The sequence below is a fragment of the Squalius cephalus genome, assembly GCF_949319135.1.
Source record: "Squalius cephalus genome assembly, chromosome: 1".
NCBI classification, from domain to species: domain Eukaryota; kingdom Metazoa; phylum Chordata; class Actinopteri; order Cypriniformes; family Leuciscidae; genus Squalius; species Squalius cephalus.
In genome coordinates, this window is record NC_137122.1 from 38,448,945 (window position 1) to 38,463,522 (window position 14,578).

Consider the following 14,578-nt stretch of genomic DNA (forward strand, 5'->3'; position numbering starts at 1 on the left):
ATTGGATTTGAAAAGATTGGATTTTTGTGTTCACACTGCTCAAATATATTCAGGTTTATGTAGCATATGATTAAAAAATTGAATGTGGGTCACCAGTCAAATGAAAGCAGTTTATGTAATAAAGAAGATACAGACCAGTTTGCTAGCTAGCTAGAGCCAGTTGGATGTGTGAGAATATAGCTTTCTTACACTCTGTCACAGAATCAGTCACAGTCAGACTGTCGATGTGTGGCCGTCTGTGGCTATTCTACATGTGTGACTGAGCTAGATTGTACCCAGAGAATCTTATCCTTGTGCCATAATGGCCAACCGGTCACACAGAAATGAGCTGTGAGTACTGAAAGCAAGACTTGAGTTGCTCTGTTAAGTGTCTCATCAGAGGAGACTTTGAAATAACTGAAATCATTTGGTGAAGTGATATGGAACTTTAATGCAGTAAAGACCTGCCTGGAACTACTTTAGCCGTGCGTTTCCCTGAAAATAATTACACATCTTAGAACGTTTGTCAACCAATCAAATTCAAGCATTCAACAGCCCCTTAGAATAATGAAACATACAGCGCGACAAGTGTAGTTCAGTTCCTAAATGAATCTAATAAGCTAGTTCTTATTAGACACAACTAATGATGATAATAATAATTTGTTACATAGCTCTTTTCTCTGCACTCAAAGCGCTTTACATATGGAAGGGGGGAATCTCCTCAACCACCACCAATGTGCAGCATCCACCTGGATGATGCGACAGCAGCCATATGCGCCAGAACGCCCACCACACACCAGCTTATTGGTGGAGAGGAGACAGTGATGAAGCCAATCAGTGTAGTTGTGTACAACTCACTGGCTGTTCATATGACATTAGTGTAATTAAAAATACACATTATGCATTTTGTCAGAAGTATTTTAGAAATGTTAATGAATAAAATATCTTATCACATTTTTTTGGTTGGTTTAACCTCTTGCAGCTGTTTAGTCTGGTAACAGCCTGGGGTGACTCCCAAAGTATATGTGTGATACTGTGTGCCATTCATATAAGTGTGAGTGAGGGTGGTTTTAGCTGGTGTTGCTGTTGGGGTGATGACATTAAAGTGGATGTTGTTGAACCGTAAGTCTGTGTGGTGTTATTTGCTGTAGTTAAGGACAATTATTGATTGCATTTTGTTGCCTATATAACAAGACTGTGTAAACACACTGCAATAGGCTAATTGTTATTTGTTATACATTTTACTTTTTTAAATCATCTCATGATTTGGCTAAACAATTTTTTTTAAATTTTTTAATAGTTCACGGTCAGATTTGTTTTGAAAGAAATTAATACTTTTATTCACCAAGGATACATTCAATTGATCAAAAATAACATTTATAGCATTACAAAAGATTTATATTTCAGATAAATGCTCTTTATTTTGCTCTATATTTATTAAAAAGTCACGCCTTATCCTCTTCCTCTCACTTCTGTCAATGGTGGAAAGAGGATCAGGCGTGACTTTTTACTGCGCCGAGTCGAAGTACTTCCAAAAGTGCTATTACGCCATACATTATAGATATCCTTTTTAACCCACTTAAAAAAGCGCCGCGTTTTATTTTGTGTCACCATACTTGGTCGTATAACTACTCGTGTAACTGTTTTTAAATAGGGAAAACGTTGATGTATTTGGTCACTTCTAAATTCATTGCTGTTAGATACCATTGAATATACTGGGGTAAGCTAAGTGCTTTCAAAGTGTCACCGCGCGCTAGAGCGATTAAGTGCACGCACTGAGATGAGAGAGGTATGTATCAACTCTTCTTCGATAAGGGAATAACATAGTTTAATATGAAAAAACGGTGGAGTATCCCTTTAAGCAGCACAACTGTTTTCAACATTGATTTTAATAAGAAATGTTTCTTGAGCAGCAAATCATCATATCAGAATGATTTTTGAAGGATCATGTGACACTGAAGACTGGAGTAATGATGCTGAATATACAGCTTTGATCGCAGGAATAAATTACATTTCAAAATATATTAAAATAGAAAACTGTTTTTACTGTATTTTATCAAATATATGCAGCTTGCATAAAATACTTTTTAAAAAAATCAGAAAAATCTAACCTACCCCAAACTTTTGATTAGTGTGTATATATTCATTAAAAGTACTAAAACATTATTTTGTTAAATTCTGATGTGGTGCATGTGTGTTGCTTTGATGTGTGTTCATCTCCGTCCCCTGATGTGAAGTGTTGCAGCATGTGCTGTCTCTCTGTGTCGAGACTTAATCCGAGGCTTTGGTTTGAGCTACAAAGAACTGTCAGAAAAATAACATTAATTCTTTATCCTTCACATGTATACCCTTTGTTCCTATATTGAATCCACAAGCAGATGGCCTTGCATTTAAGAAAGATTTTGATGGTGGGGGGAGGACGTTATTATACACATGGCTCAGTGACGGAAATACTAGTGTAAAAGCTCTCCCGAGAGTAGTGAATAGATCGCGAATCTGTGTGACAGACACGGTAAACAGCAGTTTCCGCTGTGATTGACGCTGTTGTGAAAGATGTTAGACACACTGATAAACGTTGTAGATTGTAGGGCCAAAAGTCACTGAACATGTGCTTATAGACACTTATTTTGTAAATCAACAAGTCCTTAGAGACTGTATGACAAATAAAATGTGAAAACACACACATCTTTTGAGGCGCATCTAAACTGAGCTGTTCACACTCTCAGCTGTTCCTCATGGTAGGTGACAGGCTGACAAAGAGGGAGGGTTTTGTAATTGAATCGAAATGACAGATTGCTGGAGAAGAGAAGGTCGAAAGGACCCAAAAGCCTGTATAAGGTTCTGGAGTAAATGATCGTGAGAAAAGAGTCTTGAAAGGATGTGTTAGTGTTTGAGATTGACGGTTGTATTTACTAACAGGTGTGTCTCTGAAACTGCCCTGCGCATATAGAATAGCAGACTGGCCGCAGATCGAACGCAGTCTGTATGAATGGGTAACCAAAGTCAATCCTCATCTCTCCATAGCCTCCAGTAATGGTTGTAATCGTAGTCACAGATAATGATCGTAAATATCAAGACTCTGAATTGTATCTTTAAGTTTTTTTTTTTTTTTTTTTTCTAAACTATCTAGCATTTGTTCGACTCATGAACAGTTTGTGGTAAAAAAACACCCATTTTTTCTGCCATGTTGTAAATGGTATATAATGATAGTGTGAATGTATGAAAATAGTTTTTGGGCTTTTGTCATTTGTACATAGTTGTCACCTGTAGGTATTCATACGGCACACATTTAACTAAATTCACTCTTAAAATGCAGTTTTGATTTATCATAAGGTAAGTAACTTCTGTTATAGAATGCGTTTGTCAATTTTTACATTACTCAACTGTGTATGATTATATTTCAAATTGGACTGACAACCATATTGTGCTGCTATGAGCATAGCCTAAAACAGCTATGCTCTTTCTTGTAATGGAGCACATAATGAACGATGTGTATTTTATGCAGCGTTATGAGGAGTTGTCTGCCATAGTTGCTGATCCAGAGCCTGTGTTTTAAAAATAGGCATGTGTTTACTAAGCCCTACAGTCTAACGTTCTCCATTAGTGCTGTATAGTTCATTTTACAGCGGCTGATTTACACACACACACATACACATACACACACACTCACACTCACACTCACACACACACACACACACACACACACACACACACACACACACACACACACACACACACACACACACACACACACACACACACACACACACACACACACACACACACACACACACACTCACTCACTCACTCACTCACTCACTCACTCACTCACTCACTCACTCACTCACTCACACTGCTTATTCTCTCCAAACATATTGAATGAGTACAGCAGGGTTCACCAATCTCGGTCCTGGAGGGCCGCTCTCCTGCAGAGTTTAGCTCCAACCAGCTCCAACACACCTGTTTGAAAGTTTCTAGTATGCCTAGTGAGACCTTGATTAGCTGGTTCAGGTGTGTTTAATTGGGGTTGGAGCTAAACTCTGCAGGACAGCGGCCCTCCAGGACCGAGATTGGCGAACCCTGGAGTACAGCATCCCATGCTAGATAGGCAGAGTGGGAGCCAGCCATTTTAACTTGGTTCAACATTTAAGGCCTAAAGTTGTGGCAATAACATGTTACACGCAGTCGTTTTTTTCTTTCTTTCTCTGTAACCCTCTTGTCACCGGACCCTTTCACTTACTAAATAAATTAAAATACATTAATTGAACTAAAATGTGAGATCAACATAATCAATAATCATGTTCTGTTTTCCAGCGAGAAAATGAATGTATTAAATGCATATATCTGCTAAAAACATAGAATACCGTTCAAAAGTTATGGGGCGGTACGATTAAAAAAGAAAAAGAAAGAAAGAAATCTCCTATTCTCACCAAGACTGCATTTATTTGATCAAGAATACAGTAAAATTATTACAATTTGAAGTAACCGTTTCATTTGAATATATTTTAAAATGCAATTTATTCCTGTGATGACAAAGCTGAATTTCCAGCATCATTTCTCCAGTCTTCACAGTGCCACATGATCCTTCAAAAATCATTCTAATATGATGATTTGCTGCCCAAGAGACATTTCTGTTTACTTTAAATGTTGAAAACAGTTGTGCTGCTTAATATTTTTGTGGAAAACTTTTTACATTACAAAAAATATGTCACTTTAATATATCCTTAATGAATAAAATAGTCATTTCTTATGTTCACTAGCCAACGTTTCGGTGCTCTTAATGGGACCAAATGTCAACTTGATCTGTAAATAATATGGTGTCTATCAGCATACATTACAATATAATCTACTACATCATGTCCTAAATGTCAAAAGAAACTACTTTAAAAGTGAAATATGACAGGATGAGAATATAATCTCTCATGATGAAGCCAGAGCGAGTCAGGTGAGCTGAGATCGTAGTGATCACTCTGAGTTGGCACAGCTGTAGCTGCACACTGAGACTGATACTGAGGTGAGAGCTCTTGTGAGATGGAGAAACAGACTGTCTTCCCATGGCTGAGGTGGTAATTAATATCTGGGAAGTGTGTTCTGGTGTTTCATTAAGAACTCCAAACTCTGTCATGATTTCTGGCTGCCCTCTTGGATTTAAGGTCCCTTTATGAAGTGAAGGAGCAGAGAGCTTTTCTGCTTATTAATGGAGAGGATCTGGGTCTTGAAGGAGGTTGGTGGCTGTGTTGAGCTGTTGTTTCCGAGAGGACTGCATCTACACAGGAGAGCATTTCTGTGCTCCCCATAGCTCTCGTGAAACAGCTTATTTTGCATGACCTCAACGCTCGACAAATGACTGTGCTGACTAATGGCTTCGGTGGACCCTTGAGTCAAAACACAAGTGCACTGATGAGTCAGTAAATGTGGAATTGACTTTATCAAGCATGATGTGAATAAGAGAATTGGTAAATGAGAGATAATTTTAGGATACTAAAAATATAAATTGTCATTAATTCACGGATCATTCAATCACTCTAATTCACATGAAATGTTTCTGTTGTTGATCATAATATACACCAATGACTATCACTTAAAAAGATTTGTGGCTAAGACTCATAATTTGACCTCTGCCCTTTTCACACTCACTTTTACAATGATGTATTACATCAAACAGCATGAGTCATACTGTACAAACCCTGCCTGCTGTGACAACCTCACGCTATGATTCAAAGCACTTTACGTTATGGAGGTTTGTGGATACTGTATGTGTAGTACGTTATTATTTGGATAGTATAATCATTATGCCAGTCTTTTTGTTAAATGGAAGGCAACAGATGCAGAGCTGAATCCTGTGAGATGGTCAATAACAAATAAGTAGATCACAACATTCAATGTAAAGTCACTTAGCACCATTTGAACACCAGAAGTGTTGTGCCGTGACTAGATCCATAACACTATAATAAATCAATGCCACGAATTTAAATGTACACTGACTTGAAGAGTGAAAACATAATTTGCCTTTTTCTTTGCAAAGTCTGTTGCAATAAAACATCATTTATAAGCATAGTTTTGAAAATCAGGGTTGTGCTGCATTCAGAAATGAATCGTGAATGTTTTTAAATTCTAATTGTGATTGTGATTATGATTCATTTTTACACCAAAGGAGTCCATTTTCACAATCTCACCTAGCGGCCCAGAGGCCGACCTTGAGTGAGAGAAAGATAACCTAAAAGAACCCTGATGAATCCTACAAAATCTAAACAGGTTTGCCAACTCATACATTTCCAACTAAGAAGATTTAAATAGGGATCTCATTACTCTGCATCCTCTGATTCATACACAGACACACACACACACACACACACACAAGCTTTTCAGGTCATGGTACACCTCCACATCCTCTGTCTTTCCTGTGTATCTGCAAATACTCTCAGCTGTCAGCTCATTTTCAGTGCTTTATGCAGCACAATTTAATACAGTCAACCAATGTAATTTGTTCGTCACACAACCTCACAGTTTGTAGTACTGCTTAAATATTTTTGTGGTGTGTTGTGGTTGATATGTTTCTGTAAACTGCGATGCAACCAAAGCTAAGATATTGTAATGTACATTTGTCCCTCATGCCCTCATTAAAGAAGAACAAGGCTGATTTCATGAGAATAGATCGAGAATCGAGAGTGTGGAGAGAGAGAGAGAGAGAGAGAGAGAGAGAGAGAGAGAGAGAGAGAGAGAGAGAGAGAGAGATAAAGACAGAGATGGAAAGAAAAGTGAGCCACAAGCAGCCATAAACAGCTTGACAAAGCATGAAATATTCATCCCAGATGAACATAGACATCCTAAGGCATGAACTTTAGTACCCTCTCATCTTCAGCACATTTCCACGAGCGGGTTTGGTGACTTTCCTGCTTTTTTCCTCCTTCTTTTTGGCTGAGTGAATTCGGCATTGTTTTTCAGTTGTTTCTGGATTATTTTGCTCTGATCTGATTATAGCAAAGATAGGTCAGCTTACATAATCGCACAGTTCGCTACATAAAAAAACCTCTCCTCCACGTATCACACACACAACATGCAGCTTACACTATACACGTCCATAATAAAGACTGTCCGTATTTCCTGTCTGATGTGACAGATAGCAAACATAGCATTTGATGTGAATAATCCACTAATGTATGATCTTCATAAATCTCCTTTGAAAACTAGACGACGTATATGGTCACTCCAGATTCAGAACCACTTAATGCATTAGAAGTCGTAAAGCTGACAGTCTTTCTGTGATCTCTCACTCCCCCACTCTCTCAGATTTGTCTTTTCTCTGGCATATATGTGCCATGTTCTTGCAGTCAGATGCATGCGAGAGACCCCCTGCTGATCTCTCGCTCACACCCTCCAGATCACTCAATTCCTGTCATTCCTCAACTATTCACTCGATCTGTCTTCGTTGCTTCAGAAGAAATAGCTCCGTTTCTCTATCCTGCCATGTCAATAATGGAAATAAGGCTGATATTGGCTCACTTTTGGTTTTGTATTCTCTCCGTCTTCATCTCTTTTACTTTTTCTTACAATGTTTTTTAAGCGTTTTTTCATCTAATGCAGCATTTCCTCTCTTTTTTTTTTTATTATGTACTCCTGTAACCCCCATCACTGAGGTCCATGCTTTAAACAAATAATATACTAGATATCATTTAGCATTTTCATTAATAGTGGTTATTATTTTGCTTTCAAACAATCTATATTTTAGGTGAATATAGCTTTGTCTCTGTTTAATAAGACACCAGATCTTATTTGTCTGAGCGTTCAAGTTTTGACATTTCTTGGGGGCAACCATGCAGAAAACATTTCTCTGAGAAAGACCTAAAGGCGAATTTATTTATACATCTAATCCAGATGGGACATTTAACAAAAGTCATTTGTCTTTGTAAATACCATAGAAATATGAAATGTCACCCAATTACGCTGTCATTTGAACTACATTTTAACATAAACATAAAACTATATGCATGCAGCTTTTGAAACATAAAATCATCTACTATATACCCTTGTGTACAAGAAGTGTGTGCTTGTAGTGTACTTCAAATCTTAAACTATTTTCTTTTGAAAAGCTGTACTTGCAAATAATATAACATTAATGAAATAAAAGGCCACTTAAGTGTACTTTAAGAGAGTTAATTTTCATGACTGAAAGTTTAATTTAAGTTCACATTTAAAAGGTCAAATTAAAAGTCTTACATTAAAGTTAAATTGAAATAATGTTTTAATAAACGTTTGTTGTGCTCTAAAGAAGTACACTTATCTTTATACACTTATAATTACAAGTATATTTAAATACATGACATACAAGTTTTAATAGAAATTACATTAAAGTATATTTTAGTTTACCATAAATTATTGTCAGTAGATTCAACAGTACACTTTAACCATATTTCAAAGACAATAGTAATTTTGAAATGACATGTATTTAAGTACTTAAGTGTTTCAAAAAGCACTCTCATGTTCAGCTAATTGCATTGATCTCAGTTTAATGTAATTGCTGTTAAAACGCAATTAAATGTCTAAAACCATACAGTTTTCACTTAAGAATATGCTTTAAAGCTACACTATTCCGCAATAAGTTTTTAAAAGTATGCTAAAGTGTAAATTTTTTTCACAATGGTATAGGCTCAAATTTAGCTTGGTCTTCATGTTTTAGTAAAACAGGGACACTGCATCATCCCTGTCCTCCTCAGTCCAGCTTTTTACAGAGGTGGAGGCCAAATGCAGCCGTAATTGGACAAACATGACCTCATGACCGTCAGCTCAGTCATACAGTCAGATTAGCTTCTCTGGGAACAACAGCACAGCTGCAGGGAGCTTGTGCCGTCACTACGACAACACGAGAGATGTACCTTACGCAAGGGCCTGACACACAACACAGAGAGACCTGAAAGCAGGAAATTCATCATGTCACTCTGACCCGTTTGAGCTCGCGCACACACTCATTCTCTCTCTCTCACACACACACACACACACGCACACACAAGAACAACATGCAGCAGTCTGGGGACGTCTTAGTTCAAGTTATACATACCTAATTAAAACAAGGAGGCAGCCAATTAGGCAAGAGACCTGATGACAGAATTAACATATCAAAGAGCAGAGGAATGAGGGAATGAGGAGAGGGAGAGAAAGAGAGATGCGGCAATTAAAAGGTCAAAAGAGGGAAGCAAAGAAATATATTGTGAGAGATATAGATAGAGAAATGCATAAGGGTTTAGGAAGCACAAACGTCTAATATGACTTCCTCTTTGCTCTGATCTTGTGCCTCATGCGGTGCAGAACCCAGCAGGGTCTCAGCACCATTATTTAAAGAAGAGTGCTCAACACGCTCCACTTCTGAAGGGCGGAGGACGGCCGCATCTTCAGCCGCATACTAAAACATCAGTTCACAGAGACGCACTTGAGAGGATGCGGCTGGGACTGTTTGAAATGTAGCGAGAGCTTCCAGAGATTTCTGAGGCAGAAAATTAAACAGATGGCAAAATCACAAACAGAGGGCCTGCTTTCCCAGCTGTTTTCTCAGTGTTCTCTCAAGTCTTAAGTGAACTATGTTTTCTCTCTCAAATCATATTATCATTTTTTTAGTATCTATTATCTTTTCTTCCTATTTATAAGTGTCTCTATTTTCTTTCAGCTTCAGAATACTAGAGTCAGTCCTTTTTGGAGGGCTAATTTCAGGGACGGATTTTGGCGAGGTTGTGTCACGGATCTGTCTAAAGGCCCCCTCGGTTGAAATCGCGCTCCCCCTCCCCCTCCGCAGTTCTTCTGGCCCCCAAAAAGCCCACATCTGGAAACTCGGAGAGGGAGATATGAACTGTGTGTATGAAGGTTTTAGATCCTGTTGCTGTCTATCCCCACCAGATTTGTTATCTGAGCATTCATAGCCACTGTCAGTTAATTAAGATTTGACGCATGAACTCTTAACTCGATTGGGCTCGTTTATTAAAAACTGCTGTGTGTGGAATAGTGATAAGACTTTCTGGTGTTACAGAGGTTGCCATATTTAATATTTACTTTAGTGACCATCACTATGGTTACAGATGTTATTCCTGGCTATCTCAAGAATTGGAAAGGGGGTTACTTGTTCATACAGACTGTTTTCAATAAGCTTGGGTTTCCAGTCACATGTACAGAATAATATATATATATATATATACGGGCATATATATATATATATATATATATATATATATATATATATATTTATTATTTTGGTTGATTTGAAAAATCTTTTACATGTTTGATACATTTACATTAATGTTCAGGTGTAAGTTTACAGTTTGACACATTTGTCATTTTGCTTTGTATTACCTGTTATTTGTTACTAGCATAATTTTTTCATTGACTAAAATGTTTCTATCAACATAAACGGACTACAATTAATTAATATGGTGTTATGAAATCTGCGCCCCTTACACATGGATTACACATAAAACTGTGCAGAAGAAAGAAATGGGGGAGGAAGAACAGAGGAGAAGAAAAGGGAATGGAGGGAGAAAGCCAGAAAGAAAGAGTCTCTTGTCCTGTGATCAGAGGCAGCTTGTCAAAGACTCCCTTGCCGACACTTTAATGATTCCTCACACGTCAGAAACAAACTCCGAAGATGATCATCTTTTCATCTGCTGTCTCTGGCCTCATTACTGCCACAGCGCTCTTGGTCAGCAGTGAGGATCGGGAGCAAGAGAAAGAAAGAGACCGAGCCACAGAGAAGAGTAAAAAGCAAAACATTTTGATCTATAATTTATTTCCAAAGCAATGCCTTTACTCAGCTCCTGAAACATCTTAGGAACATGACTGGTTTATGATCATTATTTCAGCAAGTCACAATCTTTCAGTCTCCTCCCTCTTGCTCTTATTCTCCTTACATGTTTATATTTTGCGGACCTTGTTCTGTGGAAATCTTATTAGTGATGTTTGCTAAGGCAGCATTTCTCATTAGGGTTGGGGATTTGAATAGATATTAATATTGTACGTTGTTATGGATGTCTGACAGACTATCAGACATTCAAGGAGGGATCTGAGCTATGTCTATTGACTAAGCTTCTCTCCGCATATAACCAGTCAATAGCAATGTTTCCATCCAAAGTTTCAAGCGCAAAATTGAAATATCAAATAAAAAATGTGCGAATAAAACAGCATTTCCATCCCAAAATCGTCACTTCCTGAGAAATTGGCAGAAAATATCTGTAATAAAAATGGAAGTTGCTGCAATCGGGGATGCCACTATGGCTCTTTTTTTCCTACATCATAAATGACTTGAGTCTCAGGACGTGCATACAAAATGCAATAAATGCTGTCATGTTATCTTGTGTTCGGGTGCCTGTTTGGAAATGCAATCTTGTGGTAGAGAAACTTTAGTAAAACAGTGAAATGCAATTAATAAAGAATCTGAAAACTACTGAGACTGAGCGACAGGGTTATATTGAAATTTGGTATAAAGAAGGAGTGGAAGACAGACTTCTTGTAGATGTTAGGAGTGGGGCTCACCAGCCATGTTCAGATGTTTATGGTCATGATCTGAATATGATGCTGCATGATTTATTCCATAGATTTAGTAGCTATCCACCTTATTTTTATCGTAAGAGCAGGCACGGCCATTGTAACTAGAATGTGTCTAAAAAGGTCTAAAAGGATTGTCCCTTTTCAAGTTTTAAACCAATCAGAGTCTCATCTCTCATTCCCTTTAGTTTAAAAGCCAGTTGCGCTCGCTCGCGTCATGCGGATTCGCTATTTACATGGCGGAATTTGCCAGCAGAAAAACTGAACGCTTCTCTAGCGAGGAAACGGATTTAACCTCGCAAACGAGCAGACCATCTACGGGACAAAGTGTGGACCCACCTATAGGCGCATATTACTAATGCGCTCTCAAAATAACAAAACAAAAATAGAGACCAGGTTTCAGTCGGTCAATGGCGCAGTCTATTTCAGTCGCCTCAAAATAGTAACGCACCAACAATACGGCTGAACACACCTCGTTTTCAGACCGGCACGCCCATGGGCGAACAAATGGGCACAAATGCATTTGCTATTTAAACAACGTGGCGCAGGATGTGAAAATGATAACGGCGTCAGACTGAAACTAGCAAAAAACACTTGCGTTGCGCATGGGGCCGCATTGCGCCGGATGTAAGATAGGGCCCTAACAGTTAATTGGCAGTAAGAAACTCCATAACTACCCTAAAGAGATCTTTCTACAGACTCACCAGACACCAGGAGAAAGATGTTCAGGATCCCTGATCACCACTGTGAACATGCCAAAGTCCTGCTGCAGGGAGGCTTGAGGACTACAGATGTGAACAGAGCAATAAACTGCAATGTAAGACGCCTAAGACAATGCTACAGGGACACAAGAAGGATAGTTAATCGTCCTTGCAGTGCCAAACCACGTGTAAACATGTTTCCCCCCCAGACGTGTGTGAGAACTTGCAAGTGCCTTGGTTGAAGAGTGAGGTAACATCTCACAGCAAGAACATCTCACTTCATGGACTGGCTCAGTCTATGAAGATGAGATGCTCGGTAGGACCTAAAAGAGCTGGTGCCACACCAGATACTGACTCAAACTCAGAATGGTGGCAATTCAATGTATTTTCATATCTCATATAGTAATAATAATTACTGTAAAATAATTCATATTGAGCATCTTGCATGTTAGACAATATTATTGCCAATTAAAAGGTTACAATCAACACAGATTGAACCATCGCGCATTGCAGAACAGGTCACAGTAGTGCTGTTTCATCATTCGTTCCTGAATGAATCAGTGTTTTGATCGAATGGGTGAATGATTTATTGACTCGCTCAACGTGTTTAGTGCCTGAATGAATTAGCGTTGACATATACATTTAATTGTCATCACCTATTGGCATAACGATGTAATCTGCAAAAAGACTCACTGAAAAATTCCCACCTTTTAGCTCAATATAGCATATAGCTCCCTTCCTACGATAAGTTCAACTGTATGTTAGATTTGTGAAGGAGATGTGCTGCTCTAGTGGACATTAGCTCTTTTTTCCTGTCAGCTGAGGTGTTATGGAGGATGTACTTGGGAAAATCAGTCCCAGGTGAGCCTGATGACCCTGTCCCCTGAGGCGCCCCACTCACCCATAATGGTTGCAGCTGGGTAGTAGACAGAGAATAATATCCATTTAAAGCACCCAGGTCACCACACCATCTGGCCCTTTTGGGGAAGCAGAGAAGCCACTGTCCCAATGATACGAATAATTATTCTTACACAACTCTGCATTTATTCTCTGTTTGAGGCCTATTCTTTGATCTCCACTTTGTCATTCACTATCCTTAACCATACATGTTTTGGAGATGAACAGCAATATTCTCTTATCCTTGTTAGCATTGTCAAATTAGTTTAGTTCAGTCCACACCAGACAATTCAGTTTAATTCTACTAGGGGTACAATGGTCACAAAGACAACAACTTCAAAACATACAAAATAATGTCTTACTGGAAATGATGAAAAGCTGGTGTGAAGTTTAGATGCAAGGGATAGTCCGCCCCAAAAAATGTTAATGTCATAATTTATTAATCCTTAGTGTTATTTTAGTATTATTCACTATGTATTTATATACAATTTATTTATTAATTAGTTTTTAATTAGTAATTTTTAATTTTGATTTAATAGTAATTGTATGTGTAATTATTTTTTTAAATATTTCTTTTAGCTCTATCAAGTTTTTGTACCTGATTTTACTCAAACTTATTTATTTCAGTTAGTTGCCAAAGCAACATTTTAATATAAGTTTTCATGTAATAATATGAATGTTTATTTCATTTTAGCTTTATTTGAATTACTAATTCTTAATTTAGTTTTAGGGAACAATAGCAGCACTAATCCTCATGTTCAAGAACTGTGGGAAACAAAAGATGTGTTGAGAAATGTCAGGGTTTTTTATTTTTATTTATTTTATTTATTTTATTAATTATTTTTATTTTTTCATATTATGAAAGTCAATGTGCACCAATACTGTTTGGTTACAAGTATTCTTCACAATATCTTCTTTTGTGTTCCATAGAAGAAAGATATTCATAGCTTATTATAAAAAAATAGGAGAAACCCAGGGATTTTGTGTGTGTGTGTGAGAGAGATCCGTGCTAAACAAAAAAAAAGTGCAGTCAGAGTAGTCAACAAGTAGAGGGAATACGAGGTCCTGGAGCTGACTGAAAGGGAGAGCTAGAATAAGAGAGAAAGAGCACTAGAGGGAGATATGGGGAGTTATTCTCAGTGATAAATCAAATAGTTGCTCTTGTGAATGTGACCAGAGGATTGAGTGCTCTTTAATATCCAACCCTGCTCATGGAAGCCCTCCAGATAGGTGCTCTGTGCCCTCTCACACTGAGCAGTGCCTCATGAACACACATGTACCCGCAGAGGTGTGCACAGCGCTGTCTGACTCAGCCACCGAATGAGCAATGGTGTTTGGTTAACGTCAGTCAACCTGTACAGATGCATAGGTACAAATCCTGCAATCTTTATTTATTAAAGGTTTTTCCTCGCCATTTGGTACATGCTGTACAGTATGTGGGTTGTCACGGTCTCTTTTAGCTAAATTTCAATTTCTCA

At 38.0% G+C, this 14,578-nt stretch overlaps 1 protein-coding gene across 5 annotated transcripts in view; it reads left to right on the forward strand.

The window, feature by feature from the left end:
* Positions 1–14,578, forward strand: part of elfn2b (extracellular leucine-rich repeat and fibronectin type III domain containing 2b) — an 83,904-nt gene that overhangs the window by 38,773 nt on the left and 30,553 nt on the right. The gene's annotated exons all lie outside the window — the stretch shown is intronic.